General features: G+C 40.6%; 1 long non-coding RNA gene across 1 annotated transcript in view; it reads right to left on the bottom strand.

Moving 5' to 3' along the window:
* LOC141581398 (uncharacterized) overlaps positions 1-27311 on the bottom strand; it is a 76002-nt gene extending 48691 nt beyond the window's left edge. Inside the window, exon 1 of the long non-coding RNA XR_012513985.1 lies at positions 27094-27311. This is a non-coding gene — a long non-coding RNA (uncharacterized LOC141581398). The remainder of the gene's footprint in view (positions 1-27093) is intronic.
* Between the last annotated feature and the right edge of the window lie 359 nt (positions 27312-27670).

Below are 27670 nucleotides of genomic sequence, written 5' to 3'. Positions count from 1 at the left end.
AAAACTGGTGAGCCTCTCTAAGAGGCTAGTTGTTACTCATTCGCATCTGATTATTATTCAGAAAAATGCAAGTCTACTATCGCTAGAATTTTATATATTTCAAGCAAAAGCAGAAATATAGATTTTTAGATCAAATTGTCCAAACTACAGATATTAGCAATAAAACTCTGTTTTCAAGACCAAAGACCAAGAATATCTGCATGCTTCTGGTTTGCAAGTCCCACCCATGACCCTGCAACTTCGGATCTGGCAGCAAGTTTTAATTAACTCTGAATGTTGACCTCTTTCTTCAGAAAGACTCCACTTTTGGTTCTCTCTACTTCTATTATTCCTTCATCCCCTGTTGACTTACACATTTCTTCTGCAGCCCAGAACAATCTAGAAAGATTTTGAATTTGGGAGTTTCTCATTTTTTCCTATAACAAAACTGAAGTCAATAGCAGCTTACCCAAAGGAATTTCAGATGCTTAATCAACTACAGACCACATCAGAATAAGTAAATGTTATCAAGATGTGATCATATCCCTCCTGCAACCACTTCATATTTAGTCTAAGAAAAAAACACTGAATTTTCTTCCTTTTCTTCAAATTTTTCTTCCTTTTATTCTGAATTTTCTTCCTTTTCTTCCTTTTCTTCTTCTTGAACTATTAAACATCTTCATATGAATTAATATGGGTATCAAATAGATTCTAAATCTAAAGGTAAATTATTATTAATCTATGTGTTCAATTAATTATGCTATTGCTTCTTTCATTAGCAGTGATTTTTCATCTTTCAAGGTATGGCTCACTTTCAAGTTTACTACCAGCATCCACTCTATTTAAGAGCCTGTTTTGTTGATATCTGAGAAAGTTGCTATCAACAGCCGATGATCTGCCTAATTACACCTGTGTTGACTTCTCAAGTCTCTCTATTTATCCCATTGTATGGATAAACCATTTGAAACATAAACACTTCATCAGTTCTTGGCCAGATAGAGTAAGAAAAGAGAGAGTAAGCAAATTACCATCATCTTAAGAGAAGCTAGAGTGAGATGCTGAATTTAGACCCAGATTCAAACCTCTCTCTATAGATGTATAACTTGTGCAAGGGGGATAATAATGGTTCTTATCTAGTAGGGAGGTTAACAGGATAAAATTATCTAATGTTCAAAAAAGCATCAGCAGTAGTAGGGTAGTATTAAATCACATATGTACATATCAATTATTGAGAGTTTCCTATGTGGCCAATCAGCATGTGAAACAGTTTACACGTGTAAATCATTTAATCCTCACAACAAACCTATGAGTTAAGGATGACTGACTCCCACTTAAGGAAAAGACAAGACTTGGAGAAGTTTCCATTTTAACCATGGGAAGCCAAGGCTCGGCAAATTAAAGTAATTTGCCTGAGATTACACAGCTAATAGGGAGGAAGGGTAGTATTTGAAACCCGGCTGACTAATCAGTCAAAGCCCACACATATTTGCATGGCAAGGGCATTCAGTGAAGGGCATGATTGACAGAAAGACATCATTTTAGTCAGGAGTGAGTACAGAAGAAGCAGTTTTCAATATTGAACTGTGCAGCAATACATAATTGAAAGACTTCAGCACCAACGTGGAAGTAAGGGAGTAAGGAATCAGAGCACAATGGGCAAATAGATGCACAGAGGTGTGGCCACACACATTTTGTGGCATTCAAGGCAGAGATAAATCCACCAAGCTGAAGTGGAAGGAATGTAGGAAGGCTTGCCTCAGGGTGGGGGTGAATTCTAAAGTGGCACTGAAAAGCTGGAGGACAGTGTGAGAGCAATAGTACAGAGGCTGAAGGTACAAGAAATGAAGGCTGACCATGACACTCCCAATGCCCTTGCTATGTGGTCTGTTCTCCAACATAATACAGGTGTGGAGTTTGGGTATCCCTGGGAATAGATAATTTGGAAGATGTCCCAGTCTTTTTTCTCCTTGCAGATTAATTTATACAGTCAGGGTATGGGCGCTGCAGTGTTTCTGCCAAACTCAAACTGAAAACCAATCTCTGACATGGGAAATATTTTAAGTATCTCAAATACTTGCAAGCACTTTAAACATGGCATGCTTCCTGCATGCAGGAAAATTCCCTAGCTGAAGGGTAAATAAAGAATAATTGTTAACAATTACTTTTTAAATTCTTTCCTTTCACAGAAAGGAAAGCTGTGCCAGATCCTGCGAACATAGGAAATGGTCCCAGATCCTGTTCTTTTTTCTTTTTTTTTTTTTTTTTTAAGAAAAAGAAGACTAAGTATAAAATCATGTTTCAAAACCCCTGATTTACCTCTTTTAACTTAACACTTGAGTTAAGCAGGAGGCTGCAGGAGACCATGTTATTACTAAATTATGCTTTTATTTTCCTTTGATGTGCCTGTTGCAGCTTGCTTGCACATACTGGGGTATTTAGTGAATCAACCCTGGGCTCTATTTATTTATTTATTTACCCAATTTCCCTGGCATTATTAAAAGCAAGGAGCAGCTGTGATTTCCCCAGTTCAAGCACACAGCTGAATGTTTAAAAGACCTGCCTTTGCCCAGGATCCTGCAAACTGAAGAATTACATTAACTAATGCATGAAAACTGGAGAAAGGATGTCAGAGCAAAACCTGAGCTTCCAGCTGTGGGAGTGTATGTTCTCCAAAACCTTTGAGCTTGTAGTAGACTACTTACTGATAAGCAAATGGAAAAGGCAGCTGCTATGGTCTTTGGAGCCTAGGAGCCCCAAGACTGTCTCTTCAGTAAGTCAGAGTGAAGAACAAAAAGGGATTCCCACCTCCCCACTATCCCACTGACCTTCTAAGTCTGTGCCTTCTGATTCAGATGATGCTACATGAAATGAGTTTCTAGGAACTGGCCCAGGCCTGATAGCCAGGAGGGAGGCCCGATGGGCAGGCAGATTGTTAAAATATAAACATACTTATCCCGTGATTCATCCCAGGGAAGTTAACCTCTTCCCTGAGCTTCACAAATATCTGCACATTGCTCCATTCCTTTTCGCAGACCACCTGGAGTCCTCCGCAATCCAGCAATGACTGGGCTAGAACCTGGCCCTGTGGCATCCTGCATAGGGAGATGACTGATACTTTCGGAGTGGTTGGTGTCTGTGCTATTGAGATTATAAAACACCTTTATTATTACCTGTTTATTGATCTCATTTAGTACTCCTTGTAGGATTCCAAGACAAATGGGTCTTTTCCCAGATCCCTTTCCATAGCAAATAGAAGAAGATTCCTGTGTATTTAAGGTTTCCTTGTTTTATTAGTTATCTAATAAACTATAGATATGTATAACAAACATACCAACTGTAGCTGTATAACAAAATGTCCCAAAATATAGTGGCCTAAAGCAACACTTACCATTTCACAGTTTTTGCAGGCCAGAAATCTGAACATGGCTGAGTCAGATGCTGTCACTTAGGCTCTCTTACAATGCTGTTGAGATGTCAGGTAGTGCTATAGTGATCTCAAAGCTCAAGTGGAGAAAGGTCTGCTTACCTTACTGGCAGGATTCAGTTTCTTATAATCCTCTGGTCAGAGGTTCTCAGCTCTTCCCTGGCTGCTGACCAGAGACCACCCAGACCATCTGCTGGCCAGAGTTCCTTGCCCACATGGGTTTCTCCATAGGGCAGCCTACAGCATGCATCCGGCTTCATCAGAGCACGGTATCGGCAAACAGAGATCACAGTCTTTTATAATTTGATCTTAAAATGGATATCCTATCACTGGCACCATATTCTGTTCATTAGTAGCTAGTCCCCAGTTTCAACCCACACATAAGAAGCTTGCATAAGGGAATAAAAACGGGAGGCAGTGATCACTGGGAGCCATTTTAGAAGCAACTTAACCCATCTGTCGATGTAAAAACCTGTCAATTGTTGAAGAACAAGTGCCGACCTTATTACTTACTGGCTATGAGATCTTAGGCAAATTACTTAACTTTGCTAAACCTCCACTTCTCATGGTTAACATGCAAGCTTCTCCATGCATTCTTCTTCTTTGCTTTAATCCCTAATTAGTAATCCCTGACGATGGAAACTTGTCCTCCTCTACTACCATGTTCCAAGAACAGGTGAAAGAAAAGTCTTCTCATAAAACTTTCAGTTTGGTGATACACGTTTGCCAGGCAGTCATTCCTGGCAACAGATATTTTCAAAAAGTCCCTCTTTCTATCTCAAATACATGCTGAAGGATATACTCTCCGCACTAAGATGCAGAATCAGTGAAAACCCAGCAGAATGGATGTCCACTAAATCTGGGTCTTGCTGGCAAACTGTTGGCTCCTTGCAGCCTCGTCAGTGGTTCTGTGAAATCCCAGGCAGCCCATATTGGTAGCAGGATGCAAGGGAAATAAATGTCCATCAATGCTGAGAGGAAGGTGCACTGGGGGAGGACTGCATAAAATTCCAGCGTCCCCATTCTCAGCAGCCCATGCAGATTATTACAGCAAACTTGAGAGGGAGCAAAACAAAGTGGGAAAACGTAGGGATAGACATGGATGTTGTATCTGTCTCAGCTGGGAATTGTGGAGCAGCCATTCTCTCCTTAATTCTACTCTCCCCTTAGGAGATCAGAAACTCTGAAAGAATCCTTTAAGGCTCATTTAGTCCAGCCCTCCTCTACCTGACCATCCAGTAGGAAACAAATGGTTTATTGTCTATAATAAGGTACCAAATAGTATCTTCTACACATTACATAAAATCTGAGAATCACATAGATCTGGGGTACAATAGCAAAAAAGCTTTTTAATTTCATTCATCTATCCTGATAATTGCCACTTTTTACCAGGCCAAGGACATGAGAGTATTGAGGCTCTTTGACTCAGAGCATTCAAGAAGCTGCCATCGGAGCTGGTAATGGAAAAACAATGGGCCACTTTTAAGAACACATTTATTTTCTATCACCATCACCCCTTTTTTCTCCCTTACTAGAAGAACCCAAGGACACATTATCCCCACTTCATGCATTGCCCCCTGCCATCCCAGGGAGTGAGAAATTGGAAATGAAACACAACACTATATGCAGATTGTTTTTAATCACCTGGAACAGATGGTGCAGAAAGTGTCAGGTAAGTGCAATTTCGAATTTCCTTTGGATATTTCTTAAAATGCAGAAAAAAAACAAAGAAATTAAATGGACTGTCAAATGTCAGTGTCAGTTCTGGCTTTGAACAGCCAGCCTTCAGCATGTCTATACATAACCCTAATACTATCTAAATCTATTTCTCCACTTTCCTGTTAATCAACTTAACACGATGGGCTAAATGAAAGCAAATACACCTAAAAACAAAGCAGACATTCTTTCCTCCTTGACTGTGGGAGAATAGAAGGAAGCCCAGTAAATGCATCTGAGCCCAGCTCACCTGAGCTCTGCACTATAACAGGTAATTGCAATAAATCATCCTTTGCCCCGTGATCCCAGCCTAGTGAAGATTAATGGCAGTAGACACTAAAGCTGCCAACTTGGAAGATTTCCGTGGTGGTAGAGAGGAGGCTATGTTTAAGGAATGTGTGATAAAATGCTATGCTGGGACCATAATAAACGGGCTGAAAGGGAGCTGAGGTCCTCCTCTGTAATGCAGAGACATTAAGACCTGTCTGATTGTGATGACAGACAGGTATTTGACCGAGCACACTGGCAGCTATAAAAAAAATAGCTAAAAGCTAATGTCAAGATGTGATGTAGACCTGCCACCTGCCATCAGAAGTAATTATGGTCTGACCACTCGCTCATAAGGAGGGCAGAGGAAACAATATTGTATCTAACTGCAAGGGATCGGCTACATTTGATTGGTGCCCCTGATGGCATGACTGGCCCACTGTCACCCTCCATGATGAAGCAGCAGAGCCAGACATTGGCAACTGTCCTCACTGGAGGGGATTTGAGGGCTGACTGACTTTTGCTCACTCCACGTAGGAAGAAGCTAGTGAAGAAAGAAAAAGATAGTCTGAAGAGATGACTGAATACTTTGTATTCAAAGAATAAAACAGGTTCAACACATAACTAGGATGTGGACATCATCAGTCCAGAAGCCCCTTCAGAAAAGTGGGTCCCAAGAAAGCAGAGAGACCTGCACTGCACAGACCAAACACATTTCAGAAAGTGGTGAACTTGTGGACATGGAAGTAAACCTTCCCACCTTCATGGTGACATAATCTCGGGCATAGAAAGAGTGGTTGTCCCCTCATGGGCTTTGAATCTTTGAATGCTCTAGAAGAGACAAGAAAAGGAGTTGAGAGCTCTATTGGAAGAGACTCTGTATTTGATTATTAAGGAAATTGCCACAAACTGAGTGGCTTAAGCAACAAAAATTTATAATCTCTCAGTTCTGGGGGCTAGAAGTCTAAAATTAATGTGTCAGCAGGATCTGCTCTTTCTGAGGGCTGTGGGAAGAATCTGTTTCTAGGCCTCTCTTTTTAGCTTGTAGACAGCCATCTTCATGTTCCTGTGGTCATCCCCCTGTATGTAGTCCATCTCCAAGTTTCCCTTTTTTTTTTTTTTTTTTTTTTGTGAGACAGAGTTTCACTCTTACTGCCCAGGCTGGAGTGCAATGCCACAATCTTGGCTCACTGCAACCTCCATCTCCCAGGTTCAAACGATTCTCCTACTTCAGCCTTCCAAGCAGCTGGGATTACAGGCACACATCATCACACCCAGCTAATTTTTGTATTTTTAGTAGAGATGAGGTTTTGACATGTTGACCAGGCTGGTCTCGAATCCTGACCTCAGGTCTCTTAAAGTGTTGGGATTACAGGCATGAGCCACCACACTTGATCTAAATTTCCCCTTTTTATAAGGACACCAGTTATATTGGATTAGGGCCCATCCTCATGACTTCATCCTAACTTGATTATCTCCACAAGGACCCTATCTCCAAAAACACCACATTCAGAGGCCCTAGGGATTAGAACTTGAACACCCAAACTTGGAGGGAAACCCAATCTAACCTATAACTGGCCTCTAGAAAAATTCACCAGGTCAAGAGTGCATAGAAACAGTATGTTCTCCCAAGTCCGGAAGGAAATGTCCAGAAACTGCTGCAGTGGAGGAATACTGGGTCAGTATGATGTGGCATGAGGCAGAAACCACCAGGTATGTGGAACAGGTGGATAATTCCCACAGGTATAATGGTGCGGGTGAGGCCAGGCATGAGAGGGCACAAAACTCCAATGGAGCTCAAGGGAAAGTGGGAACAGAATGAAGGGATCACCAGCTGGGAAGATACACTTTGGGGTCCCAGACAGCATCAGTGGACAACCTGGAGCTAGGCTCAGAAATGACACAGAAAGACACAGGAAATCTTTCTGATGGAAAGCATAACATGTAATGCCCTTTGGTCTGTCGCAGCTCAGGTTTTCTTTAGTTGACCCCTTAAAGCAGCAGTCGGTCCCCAACTTTTTGGCATCTGGGACTGGTTTTGCGCAAGACCATTTTTCCATGGATCAGGTGGTGGGGATGGTTTCAGGGTGAAATTGTTCCGCCTCAGATCATCAGGCATTAGATTATCATAAGGAGCATGCAGCATAGATGCCTCATATGCTCAGTTCACAATAGGGTTCCTGCTCCTATGAGAATCTAATGCTACCGCTGATGTGACAGGAGGCAGAGCTCAGTTAGTAATGCTTGCTGGCCACTCACCTCCTGCTGTGTGACCTAGTTCCTAACGAGCTATGGACAGGAACCTGTCTGCAGCCCAGGGGTGGGGACTTCTGTCTTAAAGGACACAGGATTGGTTGCACATGCCCTGATCCTGCACAGGGGCAGCAAGTCCTCATCTATTCAGAGTGTTCAAGGTCAGCAACTCTGGCTTTTTACCAGGAACATCTGATCCTCCATGAACTGGGTAGGAAGTTCCTTCAAAATCTTAGGGTTCAATTCATTGAGTTATATGTACTTTGGGCCTCCATTGGCAGACAACAAAAGACTCATATGTGGATTCTTGACCAGATTTTGATAGCATTATTAATTAGAGGTGATCCACCATAAAAACAACTGATACTCTTACCATAGAGATCATCTAGAAACACTAAAGTGTAGACAGAGAGAAGGAATGACTTTGCAATAAAAAGAAAGAAAATGCTATCACCTCACAGTTTATTCCCTTTCTGTTTCTATTAAGTATTAATAAATTTGAATATTAGATTTTCAGTGATTTTGTCTGAAACATTGTCCTGATAACTCACTAGGAAAATGAGAACATAACAGATCTTCACCTTCAAACTCTGTAACTATTACTTCTCCATAACTCTATTGTCCAGATAAGAAAAAATATGTCAAAAGAATTTTTTTCAGAAAATGAATGGTCCTGTTTTTTATTAACTCATAACTTTTTAAAATGTTCTTTACATGGCCAGGTGTGGTGGCTCACGCCTATAATCTCAACACTTTGGGAGGCCGAGGCAGGCAGATCACTTGAGATGACGAGTTAGAGACCAGCCTGACCAACATGGTAAAACCTTGTCTCTACTAAAAATACATAAATTAGCCAGGTGTGATGGCAGGTGCCTGTAGTCCCAGCTACTCTGGAGGCTGAGGTGGGAGAATTGCTTAAATCTGGGAGGAGTAGGCTGCAGTGAGCTGAAGTCATGCCACTGCACTCCAGCCTGGGCAAGACTCCATCTGAAAATAAAATAAAATAAAATAAAATGTTGTTTATGGCTTAAAAGTTTTTATTGTTGCTTTTTCTCCGAGATATTTTGGGGTTTGAAGATGACATTTGAGCTTAAATCATTTCAGCTGTTAAATATTAAAGAGCTGTATACATTTTCTGCTTTTGGTATAAAACGTTCTTTTCAATAGCTCAAGTAATGAAAGCATTTCTAAGGAATGTTACAGAACCTGGAAACTTGCTTATTTATGGTACTCTGTGAAAAAGATATTCTACTCCAGTTTGAAAGTATCAGAGGAGACATTTTTATGATTGCAAATATTATAAGGTGAGTAAGCATGTGAGTCAAGCATTTCTTTACATTTTATATATTTTCTACCCAGGGTTTGATTTATGACACACATGTGGCCTACAATCAAGCTCTTTTTTTTGAACAGGAAATTAATAAATGTCTATTAATTTGAAAAGAAAAATCTAGGGCAAAAGTAAAATTACTTGGCAAGATGGTTCCTCCGACAAAAAGCAATAAAACAAAAAACACTCTTGGCATTGCAAGTCCTCCAAGTAAATTCTAATTTATGCTATTAATTCAACTTTCTATGATGACATTTGAATATTATTATTTTTTAACACCTAATATGAGCCTAATAAACTTGATGAGCATATTAATAAACTTAATAAACACTGTCACACAACATGATTTCCAGTTTTCATTACAATTACCCTACAAGGTAGATAGCATTGTTCCCAATTGAAATATATAATTGAGGCTCAGAGGGTCATGTACCAAGACAGGGGTGCTTCATAAGTATGTGATCTGCACAGTCACACAGGCCCCCACACTAGGAAGAACCCTGGGCTTGGATTAATTTTCTGATGCTGTCACCTTAAAATTCTTACTAAAAAGAACATTTTGCACTGAGTCCCACAAATCACTTATTAGACATTAATACTATTTTTCATCCACTTTTTTGGAATTATCTGCAAAAGATATTAAAATAGCCAGTTCCCATCTATCCTACTATCTCCACAAATTACCCTTTGCCTCACACACTCATGTGCAATCTCATACAAATGACAGTAGCCTGTGCTTACTATCTGGATAGAGGAAGGCTCTATGGAACATGCATTGAACAAATAAACAAAATGTCATTATGCTTCAAAAAGGAAGAGTTCTTAAAATAATCTGATCATCTACCCAAAAAGTTTATCTGATTAATGTTCTGCAACACAAAAATAAATAAAACCAATCTGCAAATTCTGGTAAAGTTTATCAGCTCTCCTGTGTCTTCTGTCTGCCTACCCTCTTTCTCTTCATTTTCAAAAGTTATATACTAGCCTTTTGGTAGAGCATGGTGTTTTGGGACAATGTCTTATGAGGCCATGTTCTATGTTAGGAAAATCATCAGAGATCATTATTCTAGCCTAACTTCTTTCCCAATGTAGCCATCTTTCAAAATATTCCATTTAGAGGGTATCCAGCCTCTACCAATATAAATTATTTTTATATTTATAACATCTACATAATATCGCTTTCTCTTCCTCTCACTTTTTCTCCCCCTTTCTCTCTCTCTCTCTCTCTCTCTCTCTCTCTCTCTCTCTCACACACACACACACACACACACACACGGATATAGATATACCCACACATTTCACAAATAAGCTTTCAACGCATTTTCTCTAAATTTCTAGCCTCTTACTGTCAATGGGAATTTGCGTCTGGAATTAGGACCATCACCATGAATTCACAAGCAACTAACAAGTTCCCTAAGTCAGCAACTATCAGATCTGTTGCAGAAATCCTACCAGACATGATTTCTGGAGGACAGCCAAGGGGGCTGGGAATCTGTTGTGAGTCAGCCAGACTGTTTTCACTGAGCACATCTGACTCTACAAACACTTAAGATCATGTATCTCCCTCACCCAGAGCTTGCAACTTGCCAGCAGGAATAAATAGGGAGGCACAGGCCCCCAGCCTGAGCCTGAGGGTTATGGTTTCTGGACAGAATCGAATCATGGGCTTTGACTTTCCTTCCTCCTAAAAAATAAAGATGATTCAGGCTGAAGCAGCTGACAAATATGGAAATCATTAGCAGGCTAAACTGTAGACAACAACCAAAGTATTAAGAAATATCAGTAAACAAAATAACCAGTACTTCTGATCCCCCAAAGTCCCTGAACTGAGAAACAGGGCCAAGACTCTTGGCTATCCCCTGATCCAACTCTCTCATTCTGCACGTCAAGAGGATACTACTCAAGATTACACAATTGCTTGCAACCAAGCAAAGGCTCTATCTTGATGCCCTCCCTGCGTGCACAATCATCTCCCCACTACCAAATGCGGGTTCCCTCTTTCCTGCAGTTTCCCAAGATACCACTTCCTTCCTGCCTTGTTTTTCTATCTTGGCTTCTACCCACAGCCTAATTCCAGGAGTGAGAAGGACACTGTAACCCGAGCCTTCCACGGGACCCATGTGTCACGTAGGGGAAAGGAGGACCCTAGTTTTCCTACTGCTACTCTCTTCTTCCTCACCATTTTGTTTCGCATTACCATTTTAACATTAGTAGTGGCTGCTATATTCATACTACCTTTCAGTTAATCTATTCATATGGAAATGAGGACCCCAGTATCGAAATGAAGACTTGGTCCACTGATTTCAGGGATGATCTATTCTTCTCTACATACCTTAAACCTTTAGACATGCACAAGGATGCTTCGTTGGTTGCCACAATGAGCACAGGACAAGACCAGCACTTAGTGGATGGGAGCCAGAGATCCCAAGCACCTGGAATGCCCAGAACAGTTCCTTGCAGCAAATCATCCTACTCAAAGTGTCAACAGCATTCCATTGAGAAACACTGCCAGAGCTGGCTACCTAAGACAGAATCCACTTTCTTCCTCTCTGCTACATGCCTCAGTTGGACTGGGGAGGCAGGGTACAGCGGAAAAAGCATCAGAGTCCAGGCAGAGGGCTAAGCTTCCCAACACAGCATGTCCAGTAACAACTGGACTCAGACAAGTCCTAACTGCTCAAGACTGGTTTTGTTTTTCCCCCTCTCATCATAGAATGGGGACACCAACATCTAATTGCAAGCATTACATGAGAATGTACATAAAATCACAAAACACCTATTAGTGTAAAAATGTACAAAACTTTATTCACCAGATTTCCAGTGGAATAAAATTAGAGGAGAACGGATGATGCTTCACGAGGAAGCTGCAAGAATAGGGTATCCCAGTGGGGGAAGAAGCTCAGACTTTTAGAAGACTCAGAGCATGTATGCAGTTTTAGGTGTGTGGCGATTAGGAGCAGTAGAAGAAGAAAGAATCAAAAAATATCAATAGCCATGCAATGTCATCCCAATACCTTCAAGAAAAGTACTAGAAAAACATCACACTGTGAGGTGAGGTGTCTTGCAGACACTTGCAGAGGGTAAATTTTACATCAAGACAGCTCAGAAACAGAACCTATATAGTGGCAGGATAAGAAAGTTTGAGGTAGAAACTGATATTCACTGGGATATAACATCTGCTGACTCCAACCCAGTTTACCTGAATTTCAAAGCTATAAAGAAATGACAGGTGACATCCAGGTCAAGTAAGTATAAGTACTGAAAAATACTTTTTTAATCAAGGCTAGACTCTCCCACTCCCCTACCCGACTCTGCAACAGATCCTCAAACTTACAACTGACCGATATTTATTGAGAGCTTTCTCTATAGATAAAGCATTGCAGGGACTAAAAGGATGTTGACAATGCAATCATGTCTTCAGACATGGTAGTTTAAACAATGGGCGTTGAGGTCAAATACATCTGCATGCAATCTAGGTCTGCCTTTTCTCAGCAGCTTAATCACAGCCATTTCAATATAAGTCTTGACTCCCAGTATTCTCATCTGTTAAATGGCAACAAAAATAGCATCTATGTCAGAATGCAGCAAGAGGACATCAGATAATCCCTGTAAATGTGTGCTATTATTAATGGTACCTCATGGGGCATATCACTCCATAAATATCTGCTAAAGTAAAAGGAACTAAAATGAATTGAAACTTCTACATTTTTTGTCCCTTTTGAATTATTAAAGTTGTGTGCTGCAGTCACCTACGATGGAGATAAATCTGAAAACAGCACGAAATATGAAAGACTCATTTTGTAAGCCCATTGATTCCTTGATTTTTTTTCTCTGCAATCCCAACACAATATTTTTTTTTAGAAATGAGAAGCAGGATTCCATTAAAAGAATGTTTTGCAATCATGTAAATGCACAGAAGTCTACTACTCTTAAGCTACTGAAAACTGTATTCATTCTTTCCTGAGAACTGAGCAGCCTCGGTGCTTCCAAATTCCAGTCAGTGTCTGGCGTAACATGGGTACTATATTAATGTTTGCAGAATGGATATTTTGAATGGCTACTCTAGCTAGTGAGATGCTTCATGCTGATGAGGCTGCTTCCTAATGTTTAGATGCTAAATGCTTTCATTTAGTAAGTATTATAGACAAGTCTGGATAAAATGAGCTGACAATTCGTGCGACTCAAATATGTTATAATATTTCCTCTTTCCTCTAATGGATAGAATTATGCCATTATACCTGAATCCAGTTATTACATTATTTTACTTGAACATAGAAATTTTCCCTTTGCATGAAGAGCATAAAAAGCTAAATAGGAGTTGCAGCATCTAATCAAATAGTATTCTCTCAAACTCTGTGCACATATCCATAGGCTTCATCAATGGTGCTGTCCTAATGAAAGGTGATGGTTTAAAGATGACCAGTATTCTGCAAACAAGGCATCAAAGTATCCCCCAGGCTTAGTTAATCTTTAGACTATGGAGGGGAGCTATAGACTATATCTATTTTGTTCGGTACCATATCCTCAGTGGCCAGCATGATATCTGGAAAGTAGGAGGAGCTCAATCAATATTTTTAGAATAAATGATTCCTGAACATCAATCTAATTATTTTGAACAGCACCTAGGTGGCTACCCTGGGTGGGGAAATGGGCCTCCTCACCAGTGTTTTAGGGGAGCTGCTGTCTCAGGTCATTGTTAAGGCATTGAATACTTCAGCCTTGGGAAAGGAACAGCAAGGACCATTTTCTAATCTCACTGCCAAGAACACTTGACATCTATGAAAGATGAAAAGAAAGTTGACAAACAGTGAAAAGCAGTGTGACCACCAGGCAGAAGCTCATCTCTCTGACCAGGGATCTTCATTTACCTCAGTCGAGACTAATTTGTGGAGAAGAACTTCATTCTAACTTTCAGCCAAATTTCATACTGAAAAAATGCTGCAGGCTAGTGAGGATCCACAATGCAGAAAGTCTGTTAGAGAATCATCAACATGGCTGTGCTCTTTATTGCTTATATCACCCCATGAATATCAATAATCATATGAAACAATGATGACAGTGGACATTTACAGAGCATTTACCACATTCTGGGAACTCTAAGTCCTTAATATGTATTGTTTCACTGAATACACACTAAAACACCATGACATAGATACTTGTATTTCCATTTTTCAGTTGCAATAACTCACCATTTAAAGAGCATATGTGGTTCAACTGGGGTCTTACAAATGCGCTAAGAGAAGAAGTCAGGATTTAGATCCAGGCTGCCTGTTCCCAAAGGCTCTTGATGACTAGGGGAATTTCTAGTTTAAATTCACCTAGTTTAAGAATTAATTTAATTCTTAAATTAATACCTCATGACTTGTCTCCACCTTCTCTCTGCAAACTTAGATGAAAATTTTCAAGACAAACAAGAGCACATCTGGACATTGCTGTGTCTCTTTTTCTTTATCCATCTCTATAAGTGTTGGCATAACCCAGACTGTGAAAATTTCAGCTATGAGGTCACAGGGCCAGTCACACAAGAAGTCTCATGCAGGATAGATAGACCAAGATGGGGTAACCATGTTTATAAAGTAAGAGAGTTTCCTTCATCAGCCATTGTTCTAACAGAGCTAATAAGGTATTTACCATTAAAAGATCTGGCAAGTTATTATTTACCTCTCTGAGTCTCAAATGTGGAAGGAGTGTGGGCTTTGGAATCACAGATTATCAGAAGGGCTCCTAGGGACCCACCAGGAACAAAGAGAGAGTGAGTTATAATTCATTCTACCTACTGCAATGGAGTCATCGGGTGTTTCTGTATTCGTTCATGAAGTACAGAGATGATCTACATCTGTGCTGCCCAATAAAATAGCCACTAGCAATATTTGGCTATTTAAATTAATTAAATGTAAATCGAACTAAAAATTCAGTTCTTCAGTTAGCCATTAGCCACATGCACTTAAGCATATTTCAAGCACTTAATAGTGCATGTGGCTAATGGCCACTATATTGGACAGTACAGATCTAGACCATTTCTAGAACATCCTAATCATCACAGAAAGTAACACTGGACAGCATTGGTCCAGACTTAAAAAAGAGTGAGAGAGAGAGAGAGCAAACCCTTGCTTTTCAAACAACTCCATTATTTAAAGGAAGAGGGGTCCTGTGTTTGAGTGTTAGTTTTAATTTGCGGGTGGTGGTTGTTTTCTAATGGGTTATATTAGTCAGGACTCATTTGATTACAAGGAAAAAAACTGAACTCGAAGATAGCCTAAGCAAAATAGTAAATTTCTTTGTTTCTATAACTGAAAAATCTAAGAATAAAGCCCAGCTGGATCAGGGGTTCAAATGTATCATTAAAACAGTATCTTTCCATCTCTCAGCTCCACTTTCTACATGGCTTTCTTCTTGGGCTGGCTTTAATCATATGGAGGTAAAGATGGCTCATGATAGACTCAAGCTCATGTGGTTCTTAGTACCCACAATCTCAAATTTGACCTTCTGTATCAGTTTCTCATTGGTTTGACCCTAATCCATATGGAAATGTTTATTAAAGTACTGCTATTCATCACAGACTTTACTATTATTCCAGCATAACAGAAGAGGCATTATCATTACATATTGAGAAGATAACAAGGATTCTAAAACAAACTGGTTCCAATCCAGACTCTTGAATGTATGAGCCGTATGACCTTTGACATATCTAATCATTTCTCTATGCCTCGATTTTCTCATCTTAAAATGAGGATAAATAATAATGCTAATCTTACAGGATTCATTGTTTTTGTTGTTATTGTTTTGAGACAAGGTCTCACTCTGTTGCCCAGGCTGGACTGCAGTGGTACAATCTTGGCTCACTGCAGCCTCTGCCTCCTGGTCTCAAGTGATTCTCCCACTTCAGCTACCCTAATAAACATTTCCATACAGATCAGGGTCAAACCAATCAGAAACTAATCTAGAAGGTCAAATTCGAGATTGTGGGTACTAAGAACTATATGAGCATGAGTCTCTCCTGAGTAGTTGGGCCTACAGGCGCACACCGCCACATCTAGCTAAATTTTGTATGTTTTGTTAAGATGGAGTTTCACCATGTTGCCCAGGTTGGTCTTGAACCCCTGGGCTCAAGCAATTTGCCCTTATGAGGTTTGTCCTGAGGATAAATGGGATAATTCATATGAAGTACTTAGCACAGTGTGATAGCAGTCACACTATCAATGCTAGCTATTATTGTCACTATTATCATTCTTAACCATACAAAGCGTTGCAAAATAAATATCCAAAGAGAAAACACTAAGTGTTCTAGGAATTAGGAAAGTGAGCAACCACTGCAATCTTGTGTGTTTAAGAAGGGCTTCATAGAGAGCACAGGACATGAACAGGGTTTTGAAGCAGGGGCACACAAGCAGAAGAGAGGGAGTAGAGCTCTTCTCATCATAACACCCAAGAAACTAATGCCTGTGTCTCTGAAGCCATGTTTCCTACAAGAGAAGAGGAAGCAAGAGATGGCGCAGGCTTTTCTTTACCCATCATCTGCAAAAAAAAAAAATGCAGTTGAGAGGCAGCATGTTTTTCTTAAAACGTTAATAAAAAAAGAGCACAGCAAAACTGAATCAGAGAAGCCAGGCGTGTCTCATCTGCCATTCCTGTACCCCTGAGCTCTCTGCGCTGCTGGTGGCTGATGGTGATGAGGTCTTCCCGGAGGGGTGAGCCTGAGCAGACTGTATGGGAAGGCTCAGCGCATCTTCCAAATGCCTCTGTCTGTCCAGTGGGGGTGGAGGCCTCCTAACAGCTGCTGCGCTGCTTTGTAAACAAGTGGGGGACACACTTCTTTAACCTGGAATCCTGCAGCTGAAAAATATGTTTACCTCTCCAAGGATTTGGTTGGAAATGCTTCAAAGATTTCTGCTTTTCCCAGAAAGCTGAAGCTCAGTATGAAGCGATGTGCTTCATCTCTGAGAACACTGCTCTCCTTGGGTGAGAAGAACAGAATTTTCCAGCTTGACAGTAAATAACTTTCTGACTTGGGCAAAAGGATGGGACCAGATTACCTCTAAAGTAGATGAAATGCCATTTAGCTCATGTGCAAAGTAATTGTGAAGAAAATGCTCCCATCTGAGGTAAGGGTGGGCATTGTGCAGGAGATAGGCACATTTCCAGAGCATGTTGTGATGATTGGATCAGTTCCAGAGACCACTGCCAAGGCCTGCCTCTGGGCAGCTGCAGCTTTAGGGGGGCCTAATCATCCCCCACCCACGCCCCACTGCAGCCCTGTGTGTGTGCTTGTGTATGTGTGTGTGTACACATGTGTGCACCAGCCAAAAACATTAATTAGCATGTGCTTTATGTATTAGAGCTTAAAAGCCATCAGGGCAGCTGCTGTCTAGAAGCCAAGGAACTAAATTCCAGTCACAGCTCTGTCGTTTGGCCATATGACCTCTGCCAGGTCATCTCAACCCTCTGAGCTTTGAGTTCTTCATTTGTAAAGGAAAATGATAATATCTGAACCAATTAACTCAGGGCTTCAATGAAGATACAAATTAAAATGAGATGACATACTGGAAAGTCTTCCAGCAACCCTAAAGCCCCACTTCTCAGAGTCTGGATCACAACCCAGCAGCACTGACTTCCTCTGGGAGCTTGTTAGAAATGCAGATTCATGGGCCCAACCTCAGACTTACTGAACCAGCCCCTGCATTTTAACACAATCCTCAAGGTAATCAATATGCACTTCCAAGGGACTGCTCTAAAGCACTGTAAGACAGATTTAGGAAATTGTTCTAAAGCTGAACAAAACCCAAGCCACTCTAGTTTTCCAAAATTTCCACTACGCAACTGTTTTCCTGAGCCAGCACTGCTTCCTCAGTGGATCAGACATTCTCAGAGAGCAGCAACACTGTCATTCATCAATTCTCTGGGACACCCAGCACAATGTGAATAAGGCTTACATCGTAATAGTGTGACAAATAGCATTCTTATACAAGATTGATGGCACTATATATATCTATATCTATTTTAAACTTTATCCTGGCTTGAAAGATGCTACAGGATGACCTGGCCTTCCATTAGACCCCTTTCTCTCCCTCCACCCCTGCCACACTGGCCTCCCTGCCTGTCCTCAAATATGCCTGGCAACTAACAACTCCTCAGAGAGAGCCTTCCACTGCTATTCCCTCTGCCTGGAGTGCTCTTCCCCACAGACCGCAATTGTTCATCTCCTTGAAATCTTGGCTCGAATGTTACCTTGTCAGTGATGCTCTCCCCATCTCCTCTATTTAACATTACTCCCTTTTACTCAAATTTCATTTTCTCCACAGCACTTATCATTTTCTAGCAGACTATATACTTTATTTACTATGCTTTATAATCTTGCCCTTTCCCACTCCAAAATAGAATGTAAGGTTTTGAAGGTGGAAATTTTTGTCCATTTTGTTCACTGCTATGTACCCAGCTCCTGGAACAGTCCTAGCACCCAATTGCTTGATATTTATTGAATGAATGAATGAATGAATGTACAGGAGAATGGCTTTCAACATGTACTATGTAATCATATAGATTTGGGCTTGAATTTCAACTCTGTCACTATTAGCTGTCTTACTAACAGTGAATGTTAACAGTTCTGGTATAGTGACCAGCATATAGGAAATGTCTCTCTTTGTTTAGCTATCATTATTAAAACATAATTATGATTATCACTGAATATAAGCTTCATTCTTCCAAGACAATGGTGAAAAATTATAATTTATTTTAACTAATAATCAAATTTTTAAGGAATATGCTACATCAATCAAACAGGACTATGGACTGTGATTCATTTGTCAGCAGCCAATTCTTTTGGCATCAGCTAAAAAAAAATGGTATGCATGAACACCCTTCATGAAAAAAATAAAGCTCCCTATCTTCCTTTTAGGGGAAAAGTAAGGAAATACTGGTTTCTGTTACTTTTCCAAATAAAATATAACATCTGACATTGGACAAGCATAAACTTGAGCTAAACATCAAGGAATCATTTTACAGTAGCATTAGACCATGAAACAAACCAGATGAGGAGGCGGCGCTCCCAAATGATGAGTCACTTAAACATACAGGAAGAAGAACTGGAAACTTTTTTCTGTATGTCCTCATGTACATTGCAAATATTTATAAAATAAATGGCAAGTTTCTTACTATATTAAGTTACCAAGGTGGTTTTCTTAGAGGTAAGAACTAAATATAAGTAGACAGCATTTAATTCTATTGGTTCAACCTTTTGGTTCTGAGCAACACAAATTTTATTCCTAGTAAAATATTTGTGAGGGAAATCTTTCTATGTCTCAGAAATTCAATTCCATTTGCTCTGAAATGGGGGAGTTGGATCAGATATTGTCTAAACCTCCTTCTGGCTCAAACAGGGACTCAATGACCTAGAGAATCTTGTTTTCCCACATCCCCCACTCTGACTGCATCCAGTTCATCACAAAGCTCTGGTGATCTGACTCTAAACTATAGTTTAAACCAGTCTACCTTTATCGTAATTACCTTGGTATTTACTCACCTGGACTAATTCAAGAGCTTCCTAATTCCTTCACTCTGACACCTCTCCAACCTACACACCCACAGAGTAACCAGAGTGGTCCTTTTATAATAAAAAAAAAAATGATTCTTTTTATTTCCCTGCCGTATTCGTCCATTTTCATGCTGCTGATAAAGACATACCAAGACTGGGTAAATTATAAAGAAAAAGAGGTTTAATGGACCCACAGTTCCACATGGCTGGGGAGGTCTCATAATCATGGCGGAAAGCAAAAGGCACGTCTTACATGGAGGCAGACAAGAAAGAATAAGAGCCAAGGGAAAATGAAAACCTCTTGTAAAACCATTAGGTCTGGTGAGACTTATTCACTACCACAAGAACAGTATGGGGGAAACTGCTCCCATGATTCAATTGCCTCCCACCAGGTTCCTCCCACAACACATGGGAATTATGGAAGCTACTATTCAAGAAGAGATTTGGGTGGGGACACAGCCAAACCATATCACCTCTGTAAAACCTTCTGATAATTTCTTTTTACACTTAATTTAACATCTCAAATTCTTCATATGGATAATAGATGAGAAACTATCTGGCAAGGGCCCTCCCTGCCTCCATTCTCCACCTCATTTTGTAAACTCTCTCCCTCCTTGCCATCAGGCCACACCCTGCTTTGCAGGTTCTCAGCTGCATTCTGATCATTCACATGCATTGATTCATCCACATGCCTAACTCTTACCCCTCAACCTCACAAAAAATGTCTCTTTCTCAGAGGCCTTCTTGGATTCCTCATTGTAAATTGCATTCCTCCCATTCTTTCACTTCATGACACTTGTCATGATCTCCAGATATGCATCCCTTTATGTGTCTCTTTGCTCCTGTCTCTGTCTCTTTTAATATGCTAAGCTCTTGGAGGCCAAGGGTTATGCCTGATTTGTTCATCACTGTATAACCAGCACCCAGCAGAGCTTGTAGCATACAGTTGGCAATCAACAAATATTTGTGGAATAAATGAACAGATGAATGAAGAGTATTAGCAGCTCTATGAAGGGAAGGCAAGAATATGCAAGAATATGAGTGTTCTTTACATTACCATCCTATGAAGTAATTCTAAATAACACACACAATGCAATTTGAATTCATAAGCAAGTAAATTATTAAATCCAAGGCATCATGTTTTGCTTTTATATAATTAAAAATCATTGTTCATAGATTAACACACCATTAGCATTTTACTGGGACAAAAATATTGTAAAGTTCTCCTTAAGGTTTTACACAATAACGGATGTATGAACCAAATGATAAACTTAGTATTTAAAAATATGGATTCATGTTTTGTGACTGAAACACTATGATCATAGTGTTATTGACCCTGTGACATTAACCAAGACATTTAGTAAACAACTGTGTGCTTAATAATCATCTAGCATAATTTGGTAAACAGTGATTGAGGCTATATCAAACATGTATATTTCCTGTTTTATTGTAGTTAACAAAGAGAAGACTACACACTAGATTATTTGAAATGAATATACCAAAAAAAAAGATATCCATAGTTTTATAGTACCTTTAAGTATTTGTTAAAGGAGAGAATTTAACTAGTATTATACTATTAGCAAGAAACTGACCTCAAATATATTTCTTACTTTTTTTCACCTTTTCTATTTCCCCTCCAGTTAGGTTTCCTGAATTCTAGAACGAGTTAGAAAATGCCTAAATTTCATGCCTATAATCCCAGCACTTTGGGAGGCTGAGGCAGGCAGATCACAAGGTCAGAAGTTCGAGATCAGCCTGGCCAACATAGTGAAACCCTGTCTCTACTAAAAACACAAAAAATTAATCGGGCATGGTGGCAGGTGCCTGTAATCCCAGCTACTCAGGAGGCTGAGGCAGAGGATTGCTTGAACCCAGGAGGCGGAGGTTGCAGTGAGCCAAGATTGCACCATTGCATTCCAGCCCAGGCTACAGTGTGAGACTCTGTCAAAAAAAAAAAAATAGAAAGAAAGAAAATGACTAAGTTACAAAATTTTCTCAGATAGGTTGGGAATGTGTTATGACAAACAAAAGGAAAGAAAATCAAGCCAAGGCCTGGAGACTAAATGAGGTGAAAAGGGTGTGGAAATCCACTCAGAAGTAAGCTTCACTAGACATGAGGATGCAGCCATAGGGCATCCTATGGCAATGAGGATAAATTGGTAGCACATTTCCATGCCCAGATATCTGAAAAATAGAGATAATGATCCCTGGCCCTAGCCACCAATGAGGAATATTGTGAGAATAAATTAGACACAGTTTTCCTTTGAAGGAAAAGCACTATATAATTTATGATATTGTTATTATAATCATTAGTCATCTTTGCCTAGATTTATGGAGTGACTCATCCTAAATTAAGCCTTTGGAACAATGAGAAGAGGGAAATTTATGAGACCTACAATGATTTTCTAGTCTCATAAAAGATTGTAGTACTTGATTCTTGAGATGTTGAAATATCTCTGCCTCTTAACAGGACGCTACAAGAACCGTTCTTTGATTCATTTATTTGATAAGTCTTTCAAGTCCCATCCTCTTGCTCCTCTGGGGCTAATAATTCAACTAGCATTTTAACACTCACCTTGACTGTCAATAAATTATTTTAACTTACCTTTAGAGTATCTGCTTTTTCTCTCCTTTTCCTATGAGAATAATAATTGTTACATTTTTTTACTCCCCATAATTTATCTATATATTCAGTAAATATTTTTAAGCACTTATAATAGTCAAGGCAATGAGTTAGGTACAGGGATGTAAGGGGAGAGAGATTCTGCCCACATCTCAAGGAGCTAGTTAGAGAATATAACTAAGGACCAGATCTGAGGAATATCTTAAGAAAGAATTATCAGATCACAAAGACTGATAAGATACAGGGTGTGAAAGAGAGGGGAGAATAGAGAAGATGCCAAATTTTCTCTCCAGGCAGACTGGATGGAGAATGGCATCATTCAAAGATAGGAAACAGATTGGAGAAAAAGACAGTCAACTCTGTTTTAGGCTTGTTAAGCTGAGGTTGAATAAGACAAAGACACCCAGGAATAAGCTTAAGCCACAGGTCTGTGGCTTAGGAAAGAGGTCAGGATGGGAGAGAGAGGTCTGGAATTCATCTAAAGAGAGATCCTGGGAAGAGGTGAGTACTCAGTGAGAGAATATAAAACAAGAAGGATAGACAGGGGCATCTGGTGATAAAAACTGAAAGGAAGGAAGGGAGGGAGGGATGGAGGGACAAGCAGGTAATTCTTGGAAGAGATAAACAGGGTACAAAGGGCTCATAAAAAAAATAAATGACAGGAATAGATATAAAATGACAGACAGATGGAAGAGAAAGGAGTAAAGTTTCAGAGTCATGGCCAAGGGCAACACATTGGAAGGGTTAGCCTTGGAAAGCAGCCTCTGTCTCTCTCTCCCTCTCCCTCTCTCTCAGGAGACAGTGAAGAGGGAACAAATACTGGTATATATTTTAGATAGGATACAGTAGACTTCAAAGGAGGAACGGTTGATTGGAAGCATGAAAAGTTGGGTTAGAAAAGGCTGTGATGTTCTGAGAAAACAACATGTAGAGATGAACCTGGGCTGTGGAATGAGAGCAGACCTACACTCAAATTGCAGCTTTTACACTTGGTATCACTGTGACCTTGGGCAAGTACTTTTTATCTAATTGAGCTTCAGTTTAGTCTTCTATAGAAATGGCAAGTAACACGAACTATTCTGTAAGGCTGTTTCCAGGACTAAAAAAGACAGTGCACGCGGAAGCACCTAGCTCTTGGCTGGACTTCCCTGAGGAATAAATCCTGAGGATAAACTGGACCAAAAGATGGCAGTGGTTCTCAGCCTGGATGTGCATTGGAATCAGCTGGAGAGCTCCTCTAAACACAGGTTTTAGGCCTCACCCAGAATCACTTTTTGATTCAGTAGATCTGGGGTGCGGGTTGAAAATCTGTATGTCTAGTAAGTTCCCAAGCAACACTGACACTGCTGATCCACAAACCACTCTTAGAGGATCCCTGAGGTAGAGAAATCATCCAAGGGCAAAGGTCAAAGGGTAAGAGACTTTGTTGGCCCTAGAATACAGTTCCCAAAAGAAGACGAACACGTCTCTTTTCAGAGTTTATTTTCCCTTCATTTGCTTTATTCATCATTTTTCTGTAGAACCTAGGCCATCCTATCTTAAGAGCAGACACTGTTATCCCAGATTTCTAAGAACCTGAAACAAGAACCGAAATTTAACAGGAACTTACCCAGCTGAATAGCTGGAGCAGTGAATGCAGAGAGAAAGAGAACTCCAAATTGCCTGAAGAGAGAGGTACATGAGAGGTGAGTGGTGCCCAGTGTCTCCCCAGAAGGAGTTGAGCAAGGGCCACCAGGAAGAGGCAGGAGTTTGGGAGTCAGCCTGAGGAAACATGGTTTTGTTTGTTTTTGTTTTGCAGAAGCAGGGTCTTGCCATCGTGCCCATGCTGGTCTCAAACTCCTGGGTTCAGGTAACCCGCCTGCTTCAGCCTCCCCAAATGCTGGCATTATAACCGCATTCAGCCAGGAAACATGGCTTTAAAAACAAGTGGAAATTGTCAGCATTTATATATTATTTTAATTTTGCTCTGTCTTTTCAATATTGCATGCTACAAGTGTTATATTTCACATTTCTGGATTTTTTATTTTAAATCATTTTTTATTTCTCGTATTCTTTTCCCTGGCTCCAAAGTATCTTTATTGTTAAATAGTAGTGTATAACCCTTTGCCATGGATCAGATTATCTTTAAGCACTTATTTTTCCCTGTTTTGCTCCTAATTCCTTCCCATTGTATTATTCAATTATTCTATTCTGTTGTATCCATTATTCACTAAATTTTTTTTCAAAAAATTGATTCTACAGAAATTGAACACCCTCATTTTTCATTTCTTGGTTGGAGTTACTTTGTAGAAACTCAACTAGATTATGGATCCTAATGCACTAATGCTCTGCTGAGTGCATGTTGCCCCGCATTTTTATAAGTTCTGAATATAAAGTCTAAACCCATTCCTTTTCAAGATTCTCCTTTCATATATCGTTTAAGAAAATTGCTCAACCATCTAGCTTGCTTCTACTTAGTCCCTGACTCATTTCCTCACTGCTGAATACCCCATCATCCTTCCTACATTTATATTTTTAGAGCCAAGTTAACTTGATATTTAGTTGCCCAGTGTCACTGCAGCTGTGCTCTGCAGCAGGGACTGGGGAGAACAGAGGCACGAGGACAACCCTGGTCAGGATAGTAGTCCAGTATCAACCCTTTTCCCCTCTCTGCATCCAGCTTCTTACTATACCACACCTGTGGTCTCTTTCATTAACACATTTTTGACGTATTTTTCAGTTTTCTTAAACATACAGTCCTTAATGTCTTGCTTTGTGCATAGTGAATACTCAAAGCCCTGATTATAGAAATGGCTAAATGGCAAGCGGATGAAACACAGACCCATCACAGCTTGATCCTGTCCACTTGCTTAGCTACTGTCTCATTGTAACTCAGGATGCTTTGCAGTTCCCTACATTTGCCATGCTCCCTCATATCTGCAAACCATTGCACAGGTCACTCCCTTCCCACTCGGCTTTCTCTGACTAGCTTTGGCATTGCTTCCTTCTTCAGAAAATCACCCCTACCCTGCTTCCTGGGGTGGGGAGCCCGCTCACATACTAAAAACATCCTGACTTCTTTGCTCTAAAATCATATTTCCATTGTCAGCTTGCTTGTGCTGCTCCTTAACTAGACTGTGAGCAACTGAAAAGCAGGGGCTGTTTCTCTTGCACAGTTGTGATCCCAGCTCCTTCCTTGATGCCCAAATGGTGGTGTTTGCAATAATGAGGCTATGCTGAAAGGCAGGGGTGTAATAGTCCATTCTCACACTGATAATAAAGACAATCCTGAAACTGGGTAATTTATAAAGAAAATGAGGTTTAATGGACTCACAGTTCCACATGGCTGGGGAGGCCTCACAATCATGGCAGAAGGCAAAGGAGGAGCAAAGCCACGTCTTACATGGTGGCAGGCAAGAAAGCATGTGCAGGGGAACTCCCCTTTATAAAACCATCAGTCAGATCTCCTAAGACTTATTCATTATCACGAGAACACTATAAGAAAGACCCACCCCCATGATTCAAGTACCTCCCACCAGGACCCTCCCATGACACATGACAATTACGAGAGCTGCAATTTGAGATTTGAGTGGGTACACAGCCAAACCATATCAATGGGGTTCTAGCATTGATAGCTGCCATAGGCATGGAGAAGAGTGGTAAGGTGTGAGATGCTACAGAAAGAAAATGGGGTGGCTCATGAGACACAGGGCAACGGAAGGCAAGAGGTCAAACATGGCAGCCAGGACCTGGGGGACGCCTTCCCACCTGCCATGATGATTACAGGTACCCATCACCTTAACAGAGGCTGAGAAATTTAAGTTTTCTTAACAGAACACAAGTATTCCTATACCAGATAGCTTATTCTGCAGTGTTTTTAATACAGAAAACTACTATTTATTGGAACACATAAAAATGGCTAAATTAACTTTTATAAAGTTCTGACTAATACAAAGCAATATATAGGGGGTTAAAAAATAGTTCTGGAACCAAAGAAGGAGGGCACATAATGCCATTCATACTGAGGCAGGTCTCCCCATTCTTCTTCCTTCACCTTTCTCCTAGCTACAGCCCAGCATAAGCACCTTTATCTGGGCTTCTTTCCAGCTGTTAATCAGTGGGATCACATGTGTAAAACACTGGTGCCACACTGTCCTAGGCCTTCGGAGAATAACAATGTATCAACTCTTAAAATCTCAAGACTTAATTCCTCCTTTTTGGAGTAATTAAGCCTCTTCCCCATTCCTCTCACCCCCTTACTCTCCTTGTCTCTGTCTCTCTCTGTGTCTCTGTCTCTGTTTTTCATCTTCCTCCTTGTCCTCCCTTCCTTCTTTTCCTCTCTCTCTCTCTCTCACACACACACACGCACACACACTATGTTTCTTCCTACCATATGAGCTTCACATGGATGAAAATGTATTCTCAAGCAGTCCCTAGTTCTCTCCCCTCCCATCATATTTTGGTGAAAACACCCTGTGACTTAACACTTACAAAACAGGATTTAACACTGATTCCTAATTACATCAAAATCTGACATGGGCTAGAAGAATTTAAAATCAATGCATTGTTCCATGACCTTTCCTTTTTCCAATGTGTAAATCCTGCCTTTCCTTCCAGATCCAGCATCCAATCCATGCCATTTGGGGAACCTTTCCCAAGTCCCAGCCCTCAGCTAACAAATTCTTCCCTTAGTTCTTATTGCATGTATTTTCTGTAACAATAGAAACTAAGCACTTGTTTCTTAAACATTTTTCATGGATTGTTCCTTAGAAAAGGCACTAATTAGTCTTTCCTTTAGGATTCCCTTGCCCCTAGCAGTGTCCAGGACCAGACAGCACTCAATACACTCAATAACTACTTGTTACATTTAACAAACTGCCTTTATGTTTCAAGCCACAACTTAGTTCCCTTTTTGGAATAAATGTTTGGTGATGCTTCTGAGAACATTTCATGAGAGATAGACATTAGTCCCACACACAAAAGTTGCTTCTTACCATATAGTTTTGACTCAAATTCTCGTCCTTGCTAGAGAGCCAAGTGGTCTGTGTTTTCTCATCTTGCTGTGTAAGACATCCCCATTACTCTTCATCTAAGAAGCCTTCATGTTCTCCCAGGAGCCCAGTACATTAGGAGGCAACCTCCAGGTAAGCAAAGACTCTGCCTCTCACCCTGTCTGCCCAAGTCCCTTGCTGCACACTTCTCTGCAGGAAGAAATCAGTCCTGAGCCAGCAGAGAGGGAGGGAGGGAGGACCAGGGTGAAGCGCTGTGGTGGAGCCCTCCCTCTACCATCCACTGCTCTGCGCGGGAGCGAAGTGCAGGTGCACGAGGGCTGGTGCCTGCCAGCCTGATTACCCTCATCATGGAAGCTGCCAGACGACTTCAGCACATTCTGTGGCATGGAAACTGCCGAGAAAGAACACTGTCAGCAGTGGCATTTCTAACACAGAGAAACAATGTATGAAGCAGAAGAAAAAGACAAAAACCCCTCTACCCACCCACTTGAGCTGTACCCAAAACATCCTAGCAGAAATATGACTCCTGACTCCCTGTGAAAGGAAGATGTCCCAGAGG

The sequence above is a fragment of the Saimiri boliviensis genome, chromosome 15 (genome assembly GCF_048565385.1).
Source record: "Saimiri boliviensis isolate mSaiBol1 chromosome 15, mSaiBol1.pri, whole genome shotgun sequence".
In the NCBI taxonomy this organism is placed as follows: domain Eukaryota; kingdom Metazoa; phylum Chordata; class Mammalia; order Primates; family Cebidae; genus Saimiri; species Saimiri boliviensis.
The sequence above is the reverse complement of the archived record's forward strand: the minus strand, read 5'-3'. Positions and strand labels throughout refer to the sequence as shown.